Raw genomic sequence first — 23331 nt, 5'->3', positions numbered from 1 at the left:
AGCTTTCTGCTTCTACCCAGTCCACAGATATGCACTTAAAGGTGTTCACTCTGATAGAATGACATCCTCCCCAGAGGGTCCCTTAGGCAATGCCCAACACTTTGCTGAATGGGCAATCTTGCTCATTTCCAAATCCTGGACAATTTCTTTTCTGATACTGTGATTCCACATTTATTGAGCATCCTACTAAGTGACAGGCACTACTCCATGCAATGAAAATACATCACTGAATGAAAAAACACAGATTTCTGCTCTTTTGATGCTCACCTTCTAGTGAAGGCAATAAACATAATAAAGAAAATCTATAATATATGGGAAGTCCATAGTGTTACGGGAAGAATAAAAAGTGGTCAAAGGTGATCAGAAACACCAGTGTTGGGGAGATACAGTTTCAAATAGAAATGGCCAAGTTGAAGGCCAGTTAGCTCAGTGGGTTATAGCATGGCGCTGATAAATGGAAACAGCGAAGACGTCATTAAGAAATTGATATTGGGGGGAGGGGTGCCTGGCTGGCTCAGTTGGAAGAACATTAAACTCTTCATCTCCGAGTTGCGGGTTTGAGCACCATGTTGGGTATAGAGATCACTTAATTAAATAATTTTTAAAAGGAAAGAACTCGACATTTGGGCAAAGACTTGAAGGAGATAAGAGAGTCGGTCTTGTGGATACCGGAAAGAAGATTGTGTAAATATAAGAGTTCGGGATTTTCAGGAGAAGGTTAATTTTGTTTTTAATTAGTGAAAGAAAAAAATGTAAGCAGTAAAATTTGAGTCATAGATTGAGTCAAAACAGTTTGTTTTCCTGCCTGCGACGCCTTCTTTCCAGTCCTAAGCAGACTGTGATGCTGTGGATACAAGATAAATGTTAAATCGGAAGAATGATTCTAACAGTCCTGATCTTTTCGCCCTTTCAGAGTGAAAATTGGCTCTCCTTTCTTATTGGAGAGGAGTCCCATCTGCCCTGCTATCCCACCCACAAGGAATTTGACTGCATGTGTGACAAATACTTAAAGGAAAAATTAAACTTTTAGTAGTAAACAGCAATTCAAAAATAGGTTTCTTGAAAGAGAATTTGCTAGTTAATGGAAATGCTACTCTGGAGTAGACCTGGAATTCCTGATCTGATTTCTAAAACTCTGCTATAGTAAACATATAAAAATGAAGTTTTGTTTCTCTGCTCTTTATTTGGGAGAGAAGCGGGGGCGGTGGGAGGGGGACTGGGATTATTTCCATTTTAATTCAAACTGTGTAAAGCAAAGTCTTAAGACTTGGGCAAAGATTTCTCAAAGTACAATTTTCTTCTGTGACAAAAGATTTCTTTTTTTTCTCATCTTGTCAAACATAATCACTCACAGATAAAGTCAATTTGCTCTTTTTGCCTCTGTGTTGGGCTATTTCCTTTTGCCAGCTGACTAACGTTTTCTAGGGCAGGTTGGAATTAATCATTCAGCACCCTGAGATTTTTCAGGCCAGCCGGGGCTGAGGACTTGTAACAATAAAACCACAGTTCGCCCTCTGACAAAAGACCTCACACTTGGCAAGGAATGAACCACAGACCACCTTAGAAAGAACAGTTTGGAAATTTTTACCTAATAGCCCGATCCTGAGTCTCCAGATCTGGAAAACTTGTTCATTTGTCACCCTAACTAGAAGTCATTTGGTGCTAATTATTCTAGAACCGGTGGCCGTTTCCGCTTCCCCAAGAGGCCTCCCCATCAAGTGCAAGCACGCACACTTCATTGTTTTATCTCTGAAAAACCCCAAGCCTGCCTTGCGTTTTCATCCTGGTAGCTCTGAGCCGTGAATGATGGTTCTCCATCTTCAAGTGACTTGAAATGCTATGTTATCCCTTCCACCAGGGTGATGTCTTCTTCATCGGCCCCTTCTGCAGAACCAACCTCCTCCGGCCTGTGTTCAAAAGCCTTGGCCACTTGCCCTTCTCACGTCTGGAGCTTCAAGACCAAAAGGCAGAACGTGGTCGCCGGCACACAGGAGCAGCAGGCTGGGAGCAGCCAGGGCTTTTAGGCTGGCCGGCCAGGGTGCTAAAATAAATGTCAAGGGATATTTGCTGCAAAGAGGCTCCAGAAATAATGTAAAATTGTTCTGTCCTTTTAAAAATGGAAAATGCCTTGGCAGGGTGATATATTATTTGCCTGGCTGCATTTTCTCTCTGTCTCCGTCAAGGCTTGAAAAGTACTGGCACTTCTGCCTTTTCAAGCGGAGCTCAGTGTAACTGGACCACATCTAATGCCTGTACGATGCAAATGAAGATTGAAAGTGTTGTTTCCTTTGATGTGTGTGACTAAATGCTCAAAGGGGATATTTTCTTTTCGATCCTCCAGTGGATAGAGCCTCTTTAAAAATACCTGTTGGCTCCCTCTTCCCATTGGCAATTGAAGTAATTCCTGCGCTTTGAGACGGAGGTTGGGGAGAGTCATGATGAATGTCTTTCTCTGGGAAGAATACCCTGTTCGTGTTTGCGATGATTGTTAAAGCTCTGGAGGGAATTAAGAAGCGTGAAAGGCACGTTAATGATGGGTGTCTGCAATGAGCCACTCAGGCTTGCCTGAGAAAGTCCAGAGAGCACATTTTGAGAGAGAAGTTGGGGAGGCAGATGAGTCACGGCCGGGCTTCATAGTGACGCTAGCTCTTTCTGGCACTCCATAGCACGAGGGGCCTGGGAAGCCGGTGGGGCTGCCGTTCCTAAGACAGGCTGACCCCATGGTGGCTAATCGCTTTTCCCCACTAAGAGGGGAGACGATCATTACCAGTGCCGGGAGCATCCTAGCTCTTCTCTGAATCTGGGTGGTTTCTGGAGACACACAAACACACACAAGGAAATTAATAGCTCTGAGCGTTGTCAGAGCCGCCAGCCTCCAAATTGGCTGAGCTGGGTGCTTGAACCACTTTCATAATGAGACGAGGCATAACTATAATCCACCTCAGCTACTTTGTCTTGCACGCCCATGTTCAGCAAGGCAATCTACGAGAGAAGCCTCTGTGTAAAAGCAAGAACAAGCAAACAAACAAACATTTGGATCCATCTATAAATCATGATCTGGGTCATTAAATTTACTTTTTATGTCACCTCTTTCCCCTTTTTCCCTGGAAGATGTTTGCAGTAGCTCATCTAGGGAGGAAGCTGGAGCAAGGATCATTTTGGAGATGGGAGAGGAGATAGTAGCCTCAGAGTAACAGGGGCTTGGCCACAGCCACTGCTGTGTGCCTCATGCCCAGACTGGCCCAGGCCAGGGACATGTGCAGTAAATACCGAATGAATGAATGCTCAGCCCACCCTTACCCAAAGGAATCACATTGTTTGAGGGGTAGGAAATTCACATACAGAGGAATTAAAGACAGCCCTTGGGCAGATACTGTGCTAATCTGCTTAGGCAGCCCTAAACAAGTGCCACAGACTTGGTGGGGGTGGGGGGTGGGGGAGGGGTCATGGAGAGTGGACAGAAGCAACAGAAATTTATTTCCTCACAGTTCTGGAGGCTGGAAGTCATAGAGCACAGTGTCGGCAGGTTTGGTTTCTCCTAAGGCCTCTCTCTTTGGGTTGGAGATGGCCATCTTCTTTCTCCCTGTGTCCTCATGTGGTTCTTTCTCTGCACACCAGCATTCTTGGTGTCTCTGCGAGTCCAAATTTCCTCTTCTTAGAAGGACACCAGTCATATTCGATTGGGACCCACCCTAATAACCTCATTTTAACCTAACCACCTCTTTCAAGGCCCTATCTCCAAATACAGTCACACTCTGAGGTACCAGGGGTTAGGGCTTCAACAAACAAATTTGAGGGGCACACAATTCAGTCCATAACTGGTCCAGACTATTCTCAGACTAGCGCTCAGTACTTTGGTGCTTCTTAAAACAAAAGCACAGTGAGGGCACTTGGGTGGCTCAGTGATTGAGCATCTGCCTTTAGCTCAGGTCATGATCACAGGGTCCTAGGATCGAGTCCCACATCAGGCTCCCCAGAGTGAGACATCTGCCTATGTCTCTGCCTCTCTCTTTGTGTCTCTCATGAATAATATTTATTTTTATATTTATTTATTTTTTTAAAAAAGAGCACTGGTCTCATTTTCTGCCATGTTAGCTAGGGCTACATTTTCCAGATCTTTCATTCCATACTCGGCAAAACATGTTATGGAAGTATCCCTTCCATGTAAACCCTGTTGCACTTTGTTTTTTAGATCTCAGGTTTCAGACGCATAGATCAATGGAAAAGAATAGAGAACCTAGAAATGGGCCCTCAACTCTGTGGTCAACTAATATTCAACAAAGCAGGAAGGACTATCCACTGGAAAAAGGACAGTCTCTTCAATAAATGGTGCTGGGAAAACTGGATAGCCACGTGCAGAAAAATGAAACTAGACCATTGTCTAACACCAGACACAAAGATAAACTCAAAATGGATGAAAGATCTAAATGTGAGACAAGAATCCATGTTCTTTCCATTTCTTGACAGGATTCTTTTTTTTGGGGGGGGGGTGTTGAGTTTAATAACTTCTGTATGGATTTGGATACTAGCCCTTTATCCATAAGAAATTTGCAAATATCTTTTTCATTCCTGAGGTTTCCTTTGAGTTTTGTTGACTGTTTCTTTTGCAGTCTAGAAGCTTTCTATCTTGATGAAGTCCCAATAATTAATTTTTGCTTTTGTTTCCCTTACCTTTGGAGACATACTGGTTTATTTAAAATCAGATAGTTTCTTTCCTTTTTAGTATGCTGTTGTAGGAGTTCATTATATATGTTAAATATTAACCACTTACCTGGTACATGATCTGAAAATATTATCCCCCATTTGGTAGTTTGTCTTTTCATTTTGTTCATGATTTCCATTGCTATGCAGAAGCTTTTATAGCAGGATATAGTCCTCCTTGTTGATTTTCATTTCTGTTGCCTATGCTTTTTGTGTCATTTTCAATAAACCATTGTCAAGAAAAAAAAATAGATCTCGGGTTTCTATCTTTCCTCTGTATCCTGAGAGGCAGTGTGACATATTATCAGGTGCCCCCACAAATTGTTGCCTGGAGCAGATCACTTGACATTGCTGAGGGCCACCTCACCTTCAGAAGGGGCTTACTCATCCCTGTCCTGCCTGCTTCACAATATCACTGTGATGATCTCATGATGTCGTATTTACATGTCCAAACCAGGTACTTGTGCCTAACGAGGTGTATAAGTCTCCGCATAAACAACGTCCATCCTTTAGAAAATCTGTTTTAAAATATCATTGTTATATTAAAATAAGCACAGATGCATTAGGAAGCAGAACAAAAAATTGGCATGAAATGCAAATAAAACTGAAGATTTCAAATAAAATGTGTCCTTGCTGCAGCCTATGTGTTTCTGCCATCCCAGATACTTGGGTGGGAAGTTGAAGCAATGTTGGTTATGCCATGAAGATGTATGAGGCTGCTCTCCAGGTACTGATATGGAACAATTGCCAAGATATATTACAGAGTGAAAAAATTCAGGTGCAGAACAAGGTGTTACCATTTGTTTAAAAAAAGCAGGGGGTGTGTGGGTATTTATAAATGCTTGTGAATGCCAAGCATACTTGGGAGTAATACAAGGAAATTCGTAACAGGAGGTTACCTCAAAGATAAAGACCTGGGGAGCTGGGAGGCAAGGATGGGAAGGAGACCTCACACCAAAACCTTTCTGTATTGCCTAATTTTTAAAGATTTATTTATTTATGTGTGTGAGAGAGAGAGAGCACGCACACGCATAGACACACGAGTCGGGGGAGGGGCAGAGGGAGAGAATCCTCAAACAGACTCCTCACTAAGTGCAGAGCCTGATGTGGAACTTGATCCCACAACCCATGAGATCATGACCTGAGCCAAAACCAAGAGTTAAGTGCCTAACTGACTAACCCACTCGATGCCCCTACCTCATTTTTTAAAACACATGGAGTACCTGTTTTTAAAATGCATTGTTTTTAAAAGCCGCAGTCCTGATTTTAAAATTATTTTATGGGATCCCTGGGTGGCGCAGCGGTTTGGCGCCTGCCTTTGGCCCAGGGTGCGATCCTGGAGACCCGGGATCGAATCCCACGTTGGGCTCCCGGTGCATGGGGCCTGCTTCTCCCTCTGCCTGAGTCTCTGCCTCTCTCTCTCTCTGTGGCTATCATAAATTTAAAAAAAAAGAAAAAAGAAAACAAAACAAAAAAAATAAAATTATTTTATTATCATTATTCAAATGATAGTTGTATGCACTACATAAAGTATATGAGTTATATGGACTATATGTGTTATATGGAGTATATGAGTAGATGGGCTATAAGACTTATATGAAGTATATGAATTACATGGACTATATGAGTTATATGGAGTATATAGGTATATGAGCTATATGACTTATATAGAGTATATGAGTTGTATGGAGTATACGGATTATATAGAGTATACGAGTACATGGACTATATGAGTTATTTGTGGTATATGAGTTATATGGACTCTACAAGTTACATAGAGTATATGGAGTACATAAGTATATAGAGTAACAAATATATGAAGTATGTGAATATACGGAATGAGAGACTTTAGATGCAGCCCTGGGCAATGCTAACATTAATGAGGTTGATTGGATTGGAGACTGAGAAAAACAATAACCAGAGACGCAGAAAAGAAAACCCAAAAAGTGTAGAGGAAATGAAGGAAGTGAATTTTGAGGAGTGTTTATAGAGTCAAATACCACAGAAAAGTCAAATTAGAACAATTTCACATCCACCAGGATGACTATTACCAAAATAAAAAAAAACAAACCAGGGGCGCCTGGGTGGCTCCATTGGTCAAGCGTCTGCCTTGGGCTCAGGCCATGATCCTGAGGTCCTGGGATCCAGCCCCATATAGGGCTCCCTGCACAGCCAGGGGCCTGCTGCCTCCCTCTCCCTCTGCCACACCTCCTGCTTGTGCGGGAGTGCTCTCTCTCTCTCTCTCTCTCTCTCAAACAAATAAATAAATAAAATCTTTTAAAAACCAAAAAACAAAGAAGAATACCAAGTGTTGGGGAGGATGTGTAGCTCCCTGGGGGAGCTAGCTCCTTCCCAGCACCATCCTAACGGCTCCACCCAGGAGATGTAAATGTGGAGTTTCTCTACTATGTCAAAAAGCTCATAATCCAGAGTTTACTTTCTGCCTATTCTGCCACTGGTAGGTGGAAAAGGAACCTGTTACCAATGTTAATAATTTAAGAGTAAAATGTTTATAATTAAGAATAAAATGTTAATAATTGTGCAGCCTGTCCCTTTTTTTAGAGAACCAGAATGCAACCAGAACCCTATCATTTCTTGATTTTCAGAGTCAATGTCGATGTGGCTTATGCATCAGGAGAGTAAAGGCTTGATTTCAGTTTTTCTTTTTTTTTTTTTTTTTTTTTAAATTTTTTTTTTTTATTTATTTATGATAGTCACAGAGAGAGAGAGGCAGAGACACAGGCAGAGGGAGAAGCAGGCTCCATACACCGGGAGCCCGATGTGGGATTCGATCCCGGGTCTCCAGGATCGCGCCCTGGGCCAAAGGCAGGCGCCAAACCGCTGCGCCACCCAGGGATCCCCAGTTTTTCTTTTTTAATGTAGACAGTAAATACCTGTCTACCTTCAGAATATTGAGAAGTCAGATGTGTCAGAAGTAGGGGTGTCCCTAAGTGAGTAATGCACACACCCTTTTCTGGGGGACACACCTCTGGATCAGTGGTACACAAGGTGGGGTCCCTGGGTTAGCCACATTCAGCATTTTCTGGGAAATTGTGAGAAACGCAGATCCTGGGTGTTATTCCAGATCCACTGAGTCAAAAATCCTAGAGAAGAGGAGCCCAGTGCTCTGTGTCTTAACAAATCCCCCAGGTGATTCTGGTGAGCATGGACCCTTGCAAAGCACTGTCCTGATGATCAGCACCTACCCCCTACCCCAATTCCTACCTTCAGAAGGGATAGACCATGGGAAATTGGAATGCAAAGAGACATTTCTTTATGCCTTTATCTTCTAAGTTCCCTCTCTGGAGTTTATTTGTAGATTGTCTTTGCTTATTTAAGATGAACACGTGTAAGCAGCGAGGACCACATCCAGATATTTTGCAGTGGGCACTCAACCACTTACACACATACATGTCCAATTGCTCTGGCAAGCCTAACACAACCGGATGACGCATACAATTTCTCAAGGTAAGAATAGCAATATTGAGACCTTTTTTCCCTTGTGCCAGTTACAGAGTTTCTCTGCAGAGGAAAACAGTGGTAAAAATGTGAAATGATGTTATTTTTTAAACACTAGTCAAATATGAGGCTCACTTTTTCAATGTTTGTGTGATCAGGATAAAACCAACTGTTCTTTTGGCTAGCATCAACTCATGTATCACTCTTTCTAAACAGGACATAGGGGAAACCCTACTAAGCTAGCCTACCTTACAGTCTGAAATGCATAAAAATTCAGTCTTTTCTCTTTGGTGTGATAAAAGTTTGAATCCTTACAGCAATCCAGCTGTCCGCTCAATGAGACACTCACTGCCAAGCTTACCAAACATGGACTCAAAACCACAAGGAGTTACCTAACCCTCCTTACAGCCCCACAGTCTGGTGGCCCATCCATCTAACCATTGGATGGGCCACCATCCATTCTTGCCATTCACCAATACGTTCTCAGGTTTTGAAGGAAAACAGCTATGCCAAGAATTTCATATGAGCAGTCGGTGCTGAGTCAGCATTGATTTGGCATATAATATTTTCTTATTGGCCTGATGAGACAAGTCACCAGACTATTTCCCACCTTCCAGAGCCGGAAACCCTGCATGGGAGAGACAGTCTGCCTGCCCCAGTGTACACAGAGAGTCTGTGTCAAAGGCAAGGAGAAAATTCTCTCATTTCCCATGCCATTCCTCAGAGGCTACTTTCTCTGAGTAAAAATAGTCCCGAGTTATGACAGGCTCTGGGAAGAAGGAGGGAAAGCCTCTGTTGGAGCTCTCCCTCATCCAGGGGCAAGCTGAGGCTACATCTGGACACAAGATGAGGAAGGGTGGTTCAAGCATAAATAAAAAGGAGCATGTGCCCATGCCGAGGAGCAATGAGCTGCCTGGAGCCTAAAATGGTGATGCTCAGCTGAACACGACACTGCCCCTCCAGCATGCCTCCAGCAGCGAGTTGTATGGGTCCCAATGCCAGACCCGGTATGAGGAGGAGGCAAGAGAGGTGGCCCCGCCCCTGCACTGCATAACCTGGCAGCAAGCACCTCCTCAGTTTGCACCCAGGCCTCCCCAAAGACACAAATGAAACACTACAGAGGATTATTGGACAAGACAGGCTGGAGCCAATACCAAGCACAATGCTTTGAATCACATAGTTAGCAGTAAATGTGCAAGATAGGAAATGGAGAGAAAATTTGAGGGAGTTTGCTTCCAAACTCTTCTTTGACCATCAGCATTGTGTATGAAGAGAAGTTCTCAGCTTCCCTCACTGTTCCCAGTACTTCTTTGTAATTTGGGAACATCTGTGAAAGGGGCTGGACCAATGGCCTGTCTCAGCCAAAATGACACAAGGGCACTGGGCATTCAGCAAGCCATGCAGCTTCTGTGATCTTTGGTTTCCTACTCCAAAGAAGTGCATGATAACTACTGCGGCATCCCATGAGCTGTGAGTGTCAGAGAATACCTGTAAAAGCTCTTTTGAAAGGGATGCCTGGGTGGTTCAATGGTTGAGCATCTGCTTTCAGCTCAGGTCATGATCCTGGGGTCCTGGAATTGAGTCCTACATCAGGTTCCCTGCAGGGAACCTGCTTCTCCCTCTGCCTACGTCTCTGCCTCTCTCTGTGTGTCTCTCATGAATAAATAAATAAAATATTTTTTTAAAGTTATTTTGAAAATGCAAGATATTTCAGGGGCACCTAGCTAGCTCAGGTGGTAGACCGTGCAACTCTTGACCTTGGGGTTGCAATATTGAGCCCCATGTTGGGTATAGAGATTACTTAAAAACCAAGTCTTAGGGGATCCCTGGGTGGCTCAGCGGTTTGGCGCCTGCCTTTGGCCCAGGGCGCGATCCTGGAGTCCCGGGATCGAGTTCCGCGTCAGGCTCCCGGCATGGAGCCTGCTTCTCCCTCCTGTATCTCTGCCTCTCTTTCTGTCTCTGTCTATCATAAATAAATAAATAAATCTTTAAAAAAAAAAAGAGTCTTTTTTTTTTTTTAAATGCAAGGTGTTTTATAGAAATGGGAGGCACAAAGGTTGCTATTTGCTCTCAATTTTTTACAGATCTCTGGCCAGCTAGTCATTTTCATTCCAAACTGTAGAACCCCCATTGGAGGTTATAGGAATTTAGGGAGCAATCCCTGGAGACTCAGATGGAGCCTTTCAAACACATTTTACTTGTTTTTTCAATATTACTTTCTATTGGTGTTTACAAAGCCTGTTTAGCCCACCATGCTGAATGGAACCAGCCTGGCTGCCTTCTGGGCTCAGAAAACAAAGAGGCAGCACAGGCTCATATGTAGTAACCTTTGAGTAAAGGGTAGCTCAAACTAGAGCCACCAATGATATACTCATGATTCGTGAGAAGAGATGTTTTTCACAAATTCCAAACACTAAACTCCATTCATTCAGCTGTTTTTTGTTCATTCACTGACCTCCCAGAAACTCCAAAGATTTTGTGGGCCATTAGAATTAGGGAAGGAGCTCCAAGCTGCCCTCTAGAGAGGGAAATTGAAGGATACCTGTATTAGGGTTGTCCAGAGAAACAGAACCAGGAGGGGAGAGAGAGAGGAGAGAGAGAGAGAGAGAGAGAAAAGGGGAGAGAGAAAAAAATTTATTATGGGCTCATAAAATTTAAAATTGGCTCATGTGATTGTGAAAATGAAGAAGTCCCATAATCTGCCATCCACAAGCTGGTGACCCAGGAAAGCCAGTGGTATAATTCAGGCTGAGTCCAAAGCCCTGAGAACCAGGGATCTATGGGTTAAGTCCCAGTGCAAGTAACAGAAAAGATGAGCTAAGATGTCCCAACTGAAGCAGGCAGATAGAAGCAAAAAGGGGCAAATTCCTCCTCCCTCTGCCTTTGATTCCATTCCAAGCTTCTGTAGATGATGACACCCATCTACACTGGGAAGTGAATCCATGTTACTGAGTCTGCCCATTCAAATCTTCTTGTCACTGGGAAATACTCCCACAGACACAACCAGAAATAATGTTTAATTGGGGCATCCCCTGGCCCAGTCAGGTTGACACTTAAAATTAACTACCAAAGTAGCCAAGCAGTTACATTATGAGTACTCCAAGAAATGTCACATTGAGTGCTGGGGAGAACAAAGGAGAGATTGCCTCCATGGGAAGACACCAGGGCAGCTTTACAGGAGAGGGTTGCCCAAGACGAGCCTTGAAGGCTGGATGGCATAACCATCCCATAACATTGTGATTGCCTTCAGAATGCTTGTCCCTCTCTGGATTCATTCATTGACCCCACAAATATTTGTGTTTCTATACCAGCTCAGGCCTTGATGATATGGTTCGAATGCCCTGCCCTTACAGAGCAGAAGATGGACAAAAAAAAGAGAAACAGTTACAGTGTACAATGTGATAGGTGGTCTGAAGTCAATGACACAGGGAAATAGGACAGGGAATGCCTCACTGGGCGTGTGGGATAGCAGGTGGAGGTGCTGTTCTTGCTGGAGCTGTTATCTTCTGGAGGCAATGCATACCAGGCACAAGGAATAGCCTGTACTATGGCCCTGAGGATAGAATGAGCTTGGTCTGAGAAGCTGATATGAACACCAGACAGGGAAGAAAGGAGCTCGAACTCAAGGATACTTGTTGGGATCCTGATAAAGAGCTCAGATTTTATTATAAATGTAGCAGAAGTCTATTTGTAGGATTTTCAGCAGGGGAAATCATATGATCTAAACATTTAAGGAGCTAGGACTTTGTTTCTCAATGGTTTTCAACCATTTATTGAACTAAATTGAATCTCATCCACTCTCCCAATCTAGCCATAAGACCTTGACCAAATTCCTTCACTAACAATTGTCCTGCAGCATCTCCTTTGCACCTAATAGGCTTGAGCCCAGTATATGTTACATGAAGCTCTGGGTTGCCTCCCTATGATAGGTAGATGACGGCTTGGGCGCTTTCTGGTTCCATGAGTTCCATGCATGAGTCTGTGACCTCAAACCACTGAAACGGTCATAGATTTACCCAAGCTTCTCCTGGTGCTCAGTTCCAATTGGATTATAACTGCTTATTTTCCTCCAGAATGACCCAGACCCCTCCCTTGACTCTGCCACAAAGGGAAAATTAACAGTAACATAAAAAGTTAAGAAGGTGAAAGAACATTATCACTCTTGTCAACAATAAAATCTGCTGCTGATATTCAGTTGTGAAGACAGGCACATCTATTATTTATAGAATACAGATTGTTAAATATTAAATACTTGAACCTAGGACAGTGTGAGGGTAAAACCAGGAGTGTGAACTTGTCAAAATCATAAAAATGGTAACTCTTTGCAAGGGTGGAGTGCACCTACATTTATGACCGCTTTTATTGCACTATAAATTAAGGGGGGAACCTATGATGTGTCAATTCCAAGTTCTAAGTGATATGCATTATCTTTGGGATGGCATCTGTTTAAGTCTGCTGCACAAACAGCTACTGGCCCACCTGCCTAGAACTTTTAACTATTTTGGCTGGGAAGGTGGGGAAAGATAAGGTTTTCTTCCTTACTTATCACATGAGGAATTGGCAGACAAGTAAAACATTTAATGAGTTGGCAATTTTTCTCATATTACTTGCATGTCTGATCTAACATTTGCCCAAAGGTTTGTGTTGATGAAGGCAGAAATACTTCTTAACAATCTTAAAAGTCAAGTGATGACAAATATCTTAATTTTTATATGATTTTGATGTTTTTCAATTTACCCTAACTTATTTCTGGCCTGAATTTTTCATGCAAATTTTAAAAACTTGAATCACTGCCTTTTGCTTTATAATATGAAGTGAGATACAGTGAGTTCTGTCGCAATCTGAGCATCTACTCAGCCTATCCCTAACGCTCATAGGTGTAAAAGCTTGAATTCTTGATTTACTGCTCATAATAAAATGATTTTTCTGTCTTCTTGCAAAGAAGATTTGCACATTCAATTTGTTCTTCCTTTTAAAAAATGTGTTGAAGTTAGCCAAAAAATTTCCAGTGAAGCACCTGATTCAAATACAAATTCTGCCCACTAAAGTAGGCTGTCTTATGTTTAATAAGTACTCAGCAAGGATTATGCATTAAATTATCTTCCTCAAAAACTTGCTGATAGCCTTATCAATATTTGGCTTAATTTTAATGTTAAAGAAGCAAATTCTTAATATTTCCAGTTTAGGAGGACAGGAAACCTATGACTTAATTGTATAATAATTTTAACCTTGATTATCCCTTTTTCTGATTGAACACTATACAATGATATTAAATTCAAAAATTAATCTACCCTGCAGGATGGATAATTAGTCAAAAGCAGGGAAAAGTCACAAGAAATTAACAATGAAATCAATTCCTTGATTTTGTGTCACACCTCTTTCTCCTGGGCATTCTGAGGCAGATTTTCAATATGAACTCATTTCCTTCTTCTAAATTCTGCTGAAGTTATATTCTAGAAAAATCTAGACTTTTCCTCTTACAGATGGGAAAATTGAGTGAAAGCAAAGTTCCTTGGTGACAGGAGGAAAAATCAGAAGAAGAAATTACTCAGAAAGGGTTTAGCTAGGAACGAGGGACGAGCCAGAGATTGGAAGCAGCTGAAATTACTGGCAAAGAGCAGGAAGTCCAAGTGGTTAGAGGTGGAGCAGAAAACTGCTTTCAAAAGCTGCTGGGAAAATAAAAAATAATAAAATAAAAAAACAAAAGCTGCTGGGGATCTCGCAAGCAACCATCCAGTTTAGAGCAGGAAAGCAGGGAGTTCCAGAAGGTGAAAATAAATGGTGTAATTGAGAGCTTGAAAAGGACTCAAGAATAGGATTAAGGCAAGTCACATACAAAGAAAGAAAGAAAGAAAGGCCATTAGACCTTGGAGGCAAAACAATAGGAAGAATATAAGAAATGATCGTCAAAAAAGAAGCAAACAAAATGTGTCATAATTTTAAGCAGTTGATGGAATATAATAATTCTAATTTTTTTTAATATTTGGAAAAATGGCACACAGTTCACTCTTGGTATCAAACACTCCTGAGGATGTCATCATAATGTAAAGCCACTCGTTTTTTAGCTTTTCAATTCAAACTGTAGATACAGCCCCCAAGATTTGGTTGTGTTGTTAGAATGCAAATATTACCCTGTTGTTGTGAAAGTGCAGCTAATGGATATAACAAGGAAGGAGGGAGGAAAGGATGGGTATAAATATCCTTGTCTGACAAAGTGAAGGATCAAGTAAAATTGTGGATGATTGATGTACAAGAAATCAAGACATAAGCCTATTATTTAAAGTTAGGAAAATGACTTTTAGAAGATTTAATAAGCATATATTTAAAGATTTTTTACTTATTTATGTGACAGAGAGAGCACAAGTAGGTAGAGCAGCAGTTAGGGGGAGAGGGAGAAGCAGGCTTATCACTAGCTGAGAGTCGGACACGGGGCTCAATCTCAGGATCCTGAGATCATGACCCAAGCAGAAGACAGATGCTTAACTGACTGAGCCACCCAGGTGCTCCTGATATTTACATCATATTTTAAATCTACGGGAGTGCCTGGGTGACTCGGTTGGGCATCTGCCTTCTGCTTGGGTCATAATCCCCAGGTCCTGGGATAGAGCCCCCCACATACACCAACTCACCCTCCCACACAAAAGCCCAGGCCTAGATGGCTTCACTGGTGAGTTCCACCAAATGTTTAAACAAGAATTAATACCAATCCTTCCCAAAGTCTTCCCAAAAATAAAGCAAGAGGAGATATTTCTCAACTCATTCTATGAGACAAGCATCCCCTAATACCAAAACTGGATAAACACATAGTCCAAAAAATCAAATACCAATATCCTTGCTGAAGATAGATGTAAAAATCCTCAACAAAATATTAGCAAATAAAATCCAGCAATGTATGAAAAGGATTATATGATGAAGTGGGATTTCTCCCAGAAATGCTATGTTGGTTTAACATGTGAAAATCAACTATATTAATAGAATAAAGGAAAAAACTACATAATCACCTCAATAGACACAGAAGAAGCATTTGACCAAATCCAACACTCCTTCTCTTAATAGCACTTAACAAACTAAGAATAGAAGGGAACGTCCTAAAAAAAGAAGGAGAAAAGAGAAGAAGAAGAAGAAGAAGAAGAAGAAGAAGAAGAAGAAGAAGAAGAAGAAGAAGAAGAAAGGAGAAGGAGAAGGAGAAGGAGAAGGAGAAGGAGAAGGAGAAGGAGAAGAAGAAGAAGAGAAATTCCTCAAGCTGGTGAAGGCATCCATGGAAAGCCCACAATTAACAGCATACTTCATGGTGAAAGACTGAACACTTACCCTCTATGATTAGGAGTAAGACAAGGATGGCTATTCTCACCACTTCTGTTCAACATTGAACTGGAAGTTCTAGCCAGGGCAATTCTTCAAAAAAAAAAAAAAAATCTAGATCAGGAAAACTATTTAGAAGTAGAACTATTCACAAATGACAAATGATATGCTCTTATATATAGGAAATCCTAAGAAATACACACATACACACACTATTAGAACCAATAAACAAGATCAGGATATCCTGCAAGGCTGCAGGATACAAAATCAATATATAAGAATCAATTATATTTTTGTACACTAACAACAATTTGAAAATGAAATTAAGAAAACAGTTCTACTTACAACTGCATCAAAAATTAAAGCTACAAAACATTATTAAAAGAAATTAAGGAAGACTTAAATAAGTGGAATCCATGCTTATGGACTGGAAGATTTAATATCATTAAGATGGCAACTCCCTAAACTGGCCCACAGATTCAACATAATCCCCCAGAGGTCTAAATGTGAGAGCTAAGACTATAAAAATCTTAGAAGAAACCATTGAAGTATATCTTCATGACCTTGGATTAGGCAATGATTTCTTAGATATAACACTGAAAGCATGAACAGCAAAAGGAAAAATAGGTGCATTGGTCTTGGTCAATTCTAAAATATTTGTGATTAAAAGGACACCATCAAGAAAGTTAAAAGACAACCCATAAAATGGGAAAAAAAATATTTGCAAATCATATATCTGATAAAGATCTATTACTCAGAATACACAAGGAATTCTGACACCCCAACAATAAACAAGCAATCCAATTATAAAGACAAAAGACCTGCAGAGACATTTCTCCAATGAAGATCTATGAATGGCCAGTAAACTCATGAAAAAAAAAATGCTCAAAATCACTAGTAATTAGTGAAAATACAAGTCAAAACCATAGTCATAAACCACTTCATATCCACTAGGATGACCATGAGAAAAAAGACAAATCTTGGGTTGGTGAGCATGTGGAAAATGAGTAGCTGCCAGGGGCTGGGAGGAGAGAAGAGTAAGGGGCTGACTGTTGATGGAGATGGAGTTCCTTAGTGGGGGCCAAAATGCATAATGTGCGGGCTTTAGACATGGTTGCGCAACTGTGAACATGCTGAAGAAACTACTGAATTGGGGATGCCTGGATGGCTCTGCAGCACCTGCCTTCAGCCCAGGGCATGATTCTGGAGTCCCGGGATCGAGTCCCGCATGGGGCTTCCTGCGTGGAGACTGCTTCTCTCTCTGCCTTTTTTTTTTTTTTTTTTTTTTTAATGATAGTCACAGAGAGAGAGAGAGAGAGAGAGAGAGGCAGAGACACAGGCAGAGAGAGAAGCAGGCTCCATGCACCGGGAGCCCGACGTGGGACTCGATCCCAGGACTACAGGATCAAGGAGGGCTAAAGGCAGGCGCTAAACCGCTGCGCCACCCAGGGATCCCTCTCTCTGCCTTTCTCTCTCTGTGTGTCTCTCATGAATAAATAAATAAAATCTTAAAAAAAAAAAAAAACACGGAATTGTACACTTGAACAGAGTGAATTTTTCAGTATGGGCATGCTAGCTTAAGAAAGCAGTTATAACCATAGAAGTCAGAAGAGGGCAAAGGGGAAAGGTTGGGGGTGGGTGAGCTATAGGGTGAATGACTCCTATCTTTCTAGTTAGGAGTCAAAAGATAAGTGCCCAAAATTGATAAATCTAACAATAGAGGCGTAATCCTAGAGCAGCATGGGGAAGCTCCGGAAGAATTAAAACAAGGAACAGGTGAAGTCATTTTGAGGAGAGGGCTGGGGGATGTTAGGGACAAGAGCTGCTTTTCAACATTATTTCTGTTCTACTCATTTGTTGCTACATGTGTGTGCATGTGTGTGTTATTTTGACATAATGGGGAAAATAAATTAAAAATGCAAGCATTTTTTTTTCAAAGCTCCTGGAGGTTGAGGCCAAAGAAAGGGAAGCTTTCAAAGGTACTTATGGGATACAGAGATGGAGCTTCTAGACCAAGCTTCTTCCAGGAAACTGTTCTCAGTGCTGAAATCTTGTCTCGGCTGTATGCCTGCCGCTGCTCCTCACTGCTGCCTCCCGCTGTGGCCAGATGACCCTGTCTGGGCTCCAACAAGGGTAATGACCAACAGAGACTCTTCCCAACCAGCTGAGATACCAGAGAGTGACACTGTCAAAAAAAAAAAGCAGTAAAGAATTAACTGTAAAATTAATTAAATGTCATGCATCAAAATCACAGCAAGATTGGAACGAGAGCATGGCCATGGTTTAAGCAGTCAGTACCCAACTTTTGCATGCCTCTTGAACAGCCCACCGGATGTGCCAAGAAATTGGGGTTTGCACTGTCACTAGTGGTCTGTATGACTTTAATTGTAAACCACTCTTCTTCTGGGTCAGATCTGTTGTTTAGCTAGCACACAGCTCAGAGAGCTCTCCATTTGATCCAACATTCAGAAGGAAAAAAAAAAAAAAAAAAAACAACAACAGCATGTAAGGTAATTTTGTCCCAGATCTTCCCCTCCAAGTCATGAACATAATAGATTTGACTTTTTACATCGTGTGCCCCCCTAAGAAGCATAAAAGAAAGGTTACACTGGCAGGCAGCTAGAAAAGAGTTTAATTAATCCCAAAGTGTGCGCTTCATTTGGAAAGTGCATCACAAAAGAATCCTGTGTTTACTGAACTAGATCCTTAGGGCCATTATCTCTCCACCAATGGTGAGATTTTTCTGAGGGAGCCTTGTCCCTTGTGGTCTGGAAGGTACTGCCATTAAAAATAAGATCCACACAGGGAACCAGAAATGAAGATGCTGAGGATGCAGGCACTTTCCCCTTGGCAGAGGTAATTGGCGTCCTGATATTTGTGGAGAGATCTAAACCCTAATCCTGGAGACTTTGATGGGGCCAAGCCAGCTTTCCCCAGACCATTCCCACGAAGAAGCCGAGGGGTGGTCTATGCTTGGTTCCCTCCTCACTTGCTATCCCTTTTTTGAAAGCAGAGCTGCCCTGTGTCAGCAAACATATGGTAGGGCCGGTCAGAAACTACTTGCTTAAAACAAGAACAACAACAACAAAAAAATGTAGTTGTGCTTTAGCTTAACATTACTATTATTAGATGAGTGATTTATTTAAAGGCTTAGGATGCTAGATATGGATGAACCTTGAAAATATTATGCTCACTGAAATGTGCCCATTACAAGAAGATAAATCCTGCATGACTCCACTCCACTCCTGCATGAGGTCCCTAGGGGAGTTAGACTCACAAAGACAGAAGGAAGAAAGGTAGGGGCTTAGGGGCTGGGTGGCGGAGATGGGAGGTGAGTGTTTCACAGGGACAGAGATTCAATTTGGGAAGATGAGAAAATTCTGGAGAGACAGGTGGTGGCGATGAGTGCACAACACTGAATGGACTTAATGCTAACAAACTGTATACACTTAAATAAAATGGTAATTTTATGTGATATATACTGACTACAATTTTAAAAAATACATTTTTTTAAAGTTAGGGCTCATCCTATTAAAAAAATAATATAAAAAATGAATAAATAATAATAATAATAATAGTAACACAGTGTTGTGCTTTAGGCTAGGTGCTTATCTTCGTGCTGATTCCAGAGGAGGCTTGGAAGCCAGGGCAGGGGACCCTCTGTGGGCATCTGAGGGCAGACCCAAACTCTCCTGGAGACTGGGAGGAAGAAATTTGCCCTCTGCTCATGAGTAATGACTGTGGTTTTCTGGCAAACATTAAGGAGGAAGGAACTACAAATACTTATCGGACACTCTGCCAAAACTCCACAGCGCTCAGAACGTACCAGGCCAACATGCAGAAGCACTTTCAGAGTGAGAGGGATCAGACTAGACGCCAAGGTCAAAATCATTTCACACCTTCTCCTCCACTCTTGAGCGGCTGGGGCACAGGAGGAGGGACCAGGCATCCGGCGCAGCCCCGGCCAGCTGTCCAGAACCACTGCCCAGGAGAGAGGAGGCACAGAGGACTGGTAAGAGCCCCCAGGCGTGCCGGCCAGAGTCCTCACTCCCACCCAGTGGCAGGGCTCGCTGAGTGCTACCAGGCAGTGCCTTTTCTGCTTGCCAGCTCCCAGAAGCTAGGAGAGAAAGAGCAACATAGACATTTCCCTGATGCTTCCTCCAAACTGCTAGAGTCAGGCCCCAGACACCTGCAGAGTGGGTGGGAGAGAAGGAGACAGAGGTGTGAGGAGGGAGCCCAAACAGGGTCTGGCCCTCCAGACCCATGCTTCTCAAACTTTGATGTGCAGGTGTTCGCCAGGGGAGCTGGTTAAACTGTGGTTTCTGGGGCACCTGGTGGCTCAGTGGTTGAGCATCTCCCTTGGGCTCAGGTCGTGATCCCGGGGTCCTGGGATCAAGTCCCTCATTAGGCTCTCTGCCAGGAGCCTGCTTCTCCCTCTGCCTATGTCTCCGCCTCTCTCTCTGTGTCTCTCATGAATAAATAAATAAACTCTTAAAATAAAATGTAGTGTTTTTTTGTTTGTTTTTTATTTTTAAATATTTTATTTATTTATTCATGAGAGACACAGAGAGAGAGGCGGAGACATAGGCAGAGGGAGAAGCAGGCTCCATTCAGGGAACCTGATGCAGGACTCGATCCCTGGGACCATGCCCTGAGCCAAAGGCAGACGCTCAACCGCTGAGCCACCCAGGCATTCCTAAAATGTAGTTTCTGATTCAACAGGTCTGAGTAGGACCAGAGGCCCTGATTTCTAACAAGTGCCCAGGTACACTGATGCTGCTGGCCCAGGGACCAAGCATGAAACAAAAGCCCACCAGGCACAGGCAGCAAACTCGTTTTGGGGTGGGGTGGGGTTGGGAGTAAAACTAATAGCAGTGGGCTATTCGGGTGTGATGAGCTCCTGGTTTGGAAGGTGAAGGCTTTCTAAATCCTGAGCTTGTCTGTGCAACTGGCACTGGAGCCAATGGCCCATGATTTTGTATCTGCCACATGTGAGAATTTTACTCAGTATAGGCAATGCGCAGGAACCCCGTGGGTGTGGGGGTTAGTGGCACCCACTAACCACTAGGGGAAGTGTGTCACTGCAGAGAGGGTACACACGGACCCAAATGGGTAAGTCAGGGTATGTGACACAGGGGTTCAAGCCCCAGATATTACTAAATCATGACCACAGACACCCTGTTTCCAAGTACTTACGATGTCTAGAGGTCAGACAGGCTTGGGGGAGGGGGATCCCCAAAAAGCAAAGACTTTAGAATCACTGATGAAGCACAAATGGGACATTGGTCCTGATGATGATAGCTGGCATCACAAATTTCCCTTTATCTAAGGATTAAAGTCCACTTTCTAGTAATTTCACAAAGAAATGCCATTTTAGGGGCAGGGAGGAAGGATTGTAAAATGGATAATGTGCAGCCTGAGTTTCAGGCTGATGGAAAATGGAGCAGACACAGAACTGAACCTCATAGGAAGAACTTGCTGATCCACACCGTGGCTACAGCCCTAACTCCACCTAGGATCTCACGCAGCTCCCAGATTACCAATCCTGGACCTGGGCCAGGGCATAATGGATCATAACTATAGAGTAAGTTATTCAAATTATGATCATTTCAGGAACCATTTTTTATGAGAAAATAAATTTTAAATAATAGCATTTTAAACTTTTTATGGTTACATTTGTCATGTGACCTGAGACAAGGTATATTTTTGCACTAAAATGGGACACATTAATTATCTCCAAAGTAATACTCAGTAACAACATCAGCAGGATGAAAGGACAGGCTGAGCCAGGCAGCCATTCCTTTTATCTGAGAGACGTGAGTGCACACACGTGTGCACACACCAAAGGATAAAGGTAGGACGGTTTGGCTCTTGGGTCCAACATAAGTCACTGGAAGGCAGAGGAAGATTGCACACGGGCAGTGGATTTAATGTGGCCCAGCAAAACTCGTAGTGTGTGTGTGTGTGTGTGTGTGTGTGTGTGTGTGTGTGTTTGCTTTGCTTGCTTGCTTGCTTAGGAGTTAAACAATTAGTTTAACTTTGGCCATATGATCCCCCAAACTCCTAGAAATGGAAAAGAAATTTCTATCTGCTATGATTCTCCACCTCTCTCTCCATATTCCCATGGAAGCCCAAAGAGTCTGAGCCCATCCATCTATTGTCTATGCAGGTTATTGGGGGTCTGGCCACAAACAGTTGGATTGTGTGAACAGGTTTCCTGGCAGGAAGGCACATAGGAGGTCCACACAGGAGCTTTGGGCCCTGGGAGGCAAGATAGGAGGCTTGTAAATAATAAAAATAATGTTTTGTATAGTGCTTTACAGTTTACAACTCCTTTTACATATATTGTATCACCTGCCTGAGACTGGCTATATAATTTCTGAGGCTGGTGCAAGATGAAAATGCAGAACCGTATTTTAAAACTTTTAGGAATTTCACGACAGCAACGGCAGAGCATTAAGCCAAGCACAGGACCCTGTGTGATTGCCCAGGTCAGCCGTCTGTGAAAGTGGCCCTGCTTCTGCTGAGATTCAGAATTAGCCATTTGAGGCATATGTACTACCCATTATCTCCAATACCCCAAGACTCCTCCAACTTCCCCTCCACCTCCTACCCCTCATCCCTCCACCGGTGCTTTCAGCTGCAAAGTACAAACACCCAAAGCAAATTGGCTTCGACGACAAGGAAATGTATTGGATCACATGACTAAAAGCCAAGAGAAAGCTTGGGCTTTGGGACCTGTCTAATCTGCTGGCTCTGGCTCAGTTTCCCCACCTTGCTCTGGGTTCTGCCCTCATGGGCAATGACATCATCCTCAGGGTGGAAGCAAGAAGGATTGTATATCTGACCTCTACCAACTGTTCACCACAGTGCTGTTCGCTGACCCAACCTTGGATTCTTAGACCAAGAACTAGCAGGAATGGGGGAAGTAAAATTACCTTTACTGATTTCAGCAGCCCCTTCACCACCCTGCTGAGGTTCACCCCTGAACCACATTGCTGTTGCACCACGATGGGTATTGTAGAGACAAACTCACACGACGCACCAGTGCCTGCCCATATGCTTGGTGAAAGCTGTCATGAGCAGCCACGTTTTCTAGCATATGACACTGACCTCTAGCCATATTTGTTGGGGACAAGGGTACCCACACCTGACGACCAACCATCCATTGGCTACATGTTGCCCTATAGAAAGATGGGTTGGACCAGATTGTTGCTCTGGGCATTTGAAGGAAGAAACTACAGGAGCTCGAGAGAAGGGGGGCCAGTTAATGTTTAAATTGGAAGTTTAAACATTACAACATAAAAAGAAGTCAGAGAGGTCACTGTGGGTCTCGTGTAACTGAAATCATGAGCGGGAACGGACATCAGCAGAAGCCACAGAGCAGAGATGTTGAGTGAGAGGCGAGAAGCAGGAGGTCAGGAAACCGAGGTGCTGAGTAGCCTCCCGAAAGAAGGGCAGAGTGAAACCCACAAACACCTGCTCCTTAGAGCCTGAGGGCAGCCCTGCATCCAGGGGGAACTCTAAGTCTGCGAGCTTCACGAGCTTCACGGGTGCTCTTTGCTATTCTTCCCTGTTCTCCCAGTGGGTTTTTCTCACAACGAAGGGAGCCTTGTCTCAAACAAGGGATCTTAGATGTATGTAACTGCACTTTTCAGCTAAGAGGAGAAACATACAAGAAAAGAGCCTTCAGAATTCAGAACTCAGAACTCGAAGGAGAGCCACTCTGCCAGGCTTTGGGGATGCTGCAATGAACGTGGGACAGGGGGGGATGGGGGGACGCTCTCCAAGACCTCACTGTGTAGCCTTGGGGGAGGGGAGGAGGCAGACAGGAAAACAAGTAATTATGCTGTGGTGTGATGAGCATGA

At 43.0% G+C, this 23331-nt stretch overlaps 1 long non-coding RNA gene across 1 annotated transcript; it reads right to left on the bottom strand.

The window, feature by feature from the left end:
• Nucleotides 1-824: 824 nt before the first annotated feature.
• On the bottom strand, nt 825-19655 carry LOC119871905. The gene is made up of 6 exons (XR_005359844.1): nt 19544-19655; nt 19289-19443; nt 17446-17647; nt 15472-15555; nt 3487-3632; nt 825-2997 (listed from the first exon to the last, which is right to left on the bottom strand). It is a non-coding gene; the product is annotated as an uncharacterized LOC119871905 (long non-coding RNA).
• Between the last annotated feature and the right edge of the window lie 3676 nt (nt 19656-23331).

Source organism: Canis lupus, chromosome 5 (assembly GCF_011100685.1).
Source record: "Canis lupus familiaris isolate Mischka breed German Shepherd chromosome 5, alternate assembly UU_Cfam_GSD_1.0, whole genome shotgun sequence".
In the NCBI taxonomy this organism is placed as follows: Eukaryota; Metazoa; Chordata; class Mammalia; order Carnivora; family Canidae; genus Canis; species Canis lupus.
This window is presented reverse-complemented; position numbering and strand designations above follow the sequence as displayed.